Here is a 3,975-nt window from a genome sequence, read left to right as displayed (position 1 = left end):
ATGTCGCCACTATAAATGACTATTAGTAGCGACTCGTGTCGCTACAATATAATAAATTATGAAAGACATAATAACTTTTTGTAGAGACTAAAGTCGCTGCAAAAGAAATAAACCAACAGTGGCAAATTTAACATTGCAACAATTACTAATATTTTGTGACAAAATAATGTCGCCACTAAAACCTATCTTCTCAAAAACTATATAATGACCAAAATTATATATATTTTCGGTAGGAACCGAATTCTCTAAATTTAATGACTGTATATTCACATCAATTGACTACCAATATTAAAAGCAACCAATAATATTTAAAAAATACCAAAAGAATTTCTCAAACTGAATATTATAAATATTTTCATTACTAAAAAGTCAATTACATAATAATACACAACACTTCATTGTGCATTGTAATTGTACGCATATGCATATCCCAAAAAGACAAAATATTAAGTGCCTTATAATTGCTCCTTGGTCGACACCATCCTTGAACGATACCATTATTTAAGTGCCTTGTCCCTGCTAAAAAAAATAATATATATATATATATATATATATATATATATATATATATATATATATATATATATATATATGAGGAACATATATAATGAGATTTTTTATATCAAAAAACATGCATAGAAAAACTTCAAGGATAACAAAAGGGGGTCTAAACGCTGTAGCCTGTAGGTATTGTCTAAATGCATATAATGAGAATCTTATTATGCATATCAATTTCAATATTAACCTTCTCCATGCCTGCCTTTTGCAGTTTTGCTAGATCAGCTCCGTGTTTTCCCTTTTAAACTTCTATTTTAGTCGTTGATAGAGGAAGGAAGGGGGGAGGTGAGGTAGGAGGCTGGTGGAGAGAAATGGACAGGTATAAGCGTTGTAGCCTGTAGGTATTGGAGGAGATTGAGTATAAAAGGGAGACCACTAAATTAGGCTCAATTTTCACCTGGTGGCAGGAATGCAAAAGGTGGTCACAATCGATCACTACTAACAAAATAAAAGTTGAAACTTTTCATCTATCCATAAGAACCAGATGTGCAGAGAACCATCTCAAAGGTAAGAATCTCTGGTCTAATATTTTAGTAGTCCAACTTGGTGGCACTACCAGATAGCATAGGACCCAAAACAGGGCAGAGTTATCCTTCTCCACCAGTACATTGTTCATGAAAGCGATTCAAACGACATGAATGAACCAACTATTTTTAAGGTGGCCTACTGAACAGGTATTGGTTTTGGTTCAAAATGGTAAAGCCATTGCGCAGCAATCCAGAGAAAACAACCTAAAAGACACATGGTATGTATTCATTTACTTAATGTGAATACTAAGTTAGGATAAGAAGGGGTCTTTTGCACATCTGTACTGAAACACTTCACTAGTGTGAATTTTTAGTCCGAGTCACTGAAATTTGATCTCTTTTTAATCCTAAATGTAGCAATAATTGTGTAAGAGACTCATTAACTAGTATAAATTGTCACGAATCAACACCAGGAGAAACCACACAAGTACTAACTAAACAGCAGCAGTAGCCCACACAACTAAGGTTTGCAAAGAAACAGCAGCAGCAACCCCTGAAGCAGCTAAGGTACATATTTCACATAAACTTCGGTTTGAAAAAATTCAGATTTCACATAAACAAAAAACAACCCAATAGTCTACTATCAACTAAGCCCCTGAAGCCCACACAACTAAGGTTTGCAAAAATCCAGATTTCACATAAATAAAAAACAGCCCAATAGTCTATTATCAAGAGGATGAAAGTTAAAGAAGGAGAAGTTGATAAGAAGATAGGGAGCAAGTGATAGAAGAATTGTCCAGAATGAAGGAAGAAGAAATGCCGAGAAGGAAGAAGAATTGTTAAGAAGCAGCGGAGTAAGTACCTGTTGTAGCATTCTGGTCATCAAACTAGCAAATTGTTCATGCATCCTCTTGTCCACTTTTAGATGGATCCTCTTGTCTACTTCTTCATTTGTGTGTTCACGCTCCTCTGCCAACTTCCTTTGCAACTCAAGTTCCATATTTCTTTGTAACTGAGAAGCCATTCGTTCATGTTCTTCTTGCAACTTTCTATCCATCTTGGCTTGCATCTCTTGACGCATAATTTCCATAGCAGAAGATACGTTGGACTTTATGTTTGCATGCTGCATGTTACTCTTTTTAGGAGGCTTTTTTTCGTATCCTTTTCCGCGAACATATCTTGTTCTCTCACCAAGAACGGTGGATAAAATCTCATCTTTAGTCATTGAATGCTCGATTTTTTTAGATTGTTGCTGAGCGACAATTTCTTGGAGTTGTCCCTGCATTTATGCATAATCATTTACATCAAAACATAATAAAACACATTGAATGTAACTTGCAGAAATAGAAAGATAATAAGTCTATGATTTTAGATAATTACATTAATTTATTGAGATTGTGAATCCATCCACACCAGTTCTCCTCTATTATCCTTGCGTGTATACTGGATCTCCCAAACTTTATCTGGTGTGTCTATTTCTCTAGTAATAGCATTTCTCTGCAATATAATTTCGGAAAAAAAATATATAAGCAAATACAGAAATATGTAAATAACGAAGAAACATATGTGATAGTAGGGGACTAAATATATTTTTTCCGTAGATTCCTCTACTTCTGCAAAAGATCTGGTACCACAAGTATGCTTAGTTATTTGCTTTTCTCTATTTCTTTTGTTACTCTCACTTACAACCTGTAAGTAAACAGATTAATAAATCACCTTTCAAAGATATGAATGGTGCCCTTTGGTTGGCAGAATCATCAGGTATTAAGTTAGTACCTTAAAATTCTGACGTCCGAAATATTATATTAGGTGTTTTCATTCCTCAAGTTCAACATCTTTAGGTTGACGAGACAATCTTTCTTCACTAGTTTTGTACTTAGAGTACATCTTGCTGAGTCGAGCTTTCCATGCTCTAAAAAGCCTTTGCATAGTGCTAATTGCAAAGGCTTGAAACCTATGCTCTTGCAGCCCACTGTAAACTTTAAATTTATCCTGACAATAAATGTAATATTATATTCGATATCCTAACCACATAAATAAACAACAAAAAGCCAAAAAATTTAACAAGAATCCCATGGAATGACAAGTTTAACAAGGGCACAACCCAAACAAGGACATTATTGCTAGCTGCATGTTAAAAATTTTGCCTTCTAGAATCATTATAAAGAACCCCAAATATAAAATTTTTCCTTCATTCTTGTTGTATTTGGAAAATCCTAAGAAAACCCAACAAACTTTCGTATAACCCAAAAGAAAAATGAAAGTATTAGGTATTTGAACACATACATGATTTGAGCTTTTGGGTCAGTAACTAGATGCAGAGAAATGGAGCAGCCAGCATAGTTTTTCCTTTAATTAGGATTTGAGAAATGGAGCATCTATATGAGATTCACATTTTTTGATTTTAGGGATTTTGAGCATAGGGGAATTTTGAGCAGAGAGAGCATTTCTAGTGAGAGGGGCAACAATTTTGGTCATTTAGGCCTTCTGTTCTTTTAATGATATGCGCCTCAATTCTTTGTTTCTTTTAAAAAAAATAACTAAGTAATAGAGGCGACCCTGTCGCTCCAAAATATAATTAGCGGCAATATTTTTAAAGTCGCCACAAAATCCGTGGAGCCAAAATTTTGTTCTCGCGAGAATAAAATATTTCAACCTTTAGTTGCACATATCAGAAGCGACCTAATAATGTCGCTACTAAATATTGTCATTTTGTAGCAACATTTAAAGTCGCTGCTAAAACTATAACTTTTGTTGCAACCAAATGGATTGCCACAATATGTCGCCACAATAAGTCCAGTTTCTTGTAGTGATTAAAATATTCTTATGGGAGAATTCACATGATAGTTATTTTCTCATTTGTCTAACAATAATTTTTCGTTGATGTACGATTTCAAGGTTAACCTAATTTAATAATTAAGCGTAAAATCAATTTGAAACCTAAATAATT

At 33.9% G+C, this 3,975-nt stretch overlaps 1 long non-coding RNA gene across 1 annotated transcript; it reads right to left on the bottom strand.

Moving 5' to 3' along the window:
* Positions 1–327: 327 nt before the first annotated feature.
* Positions 328–3,533, bottom strand: LOC104118944 (uncharacterized). Its single transcript, XR_691335.4, has 4 exons — positions 3,312–3,533; positions 2,406–2,522; positions 1,888–2,304; positions 328–519 (listed from the first exon to the last, which is right to left on the bottom strand). It is a non-coding gene; the product is annotated as an uncharacterized lncRNA (long non-coding RNA).
* Positions 3,534–3,975: the final 442 nt, after the last annotated feature.

Source organism: Nicotiana tomentosiformis, chromosome 6, assembly GCF_000390325.3.
Source record: "Nicotiana tomentosiformis chromosome 6, ASM39032v3, whole genome shotgun sequence".
Classification (NCBI taxonomy): Eukaryota; Viridiplantae; Streptophyta; class Magnoliopsida; order Solanales; family Solanaceae; genus Nicotiana; species Nicotiana tomentosiformis.
The sequence above is the reverse complement of the archived record's forward strand: the minus strand, read 5'-3'. Positions and strand labels throughout refer to the sequence as shown.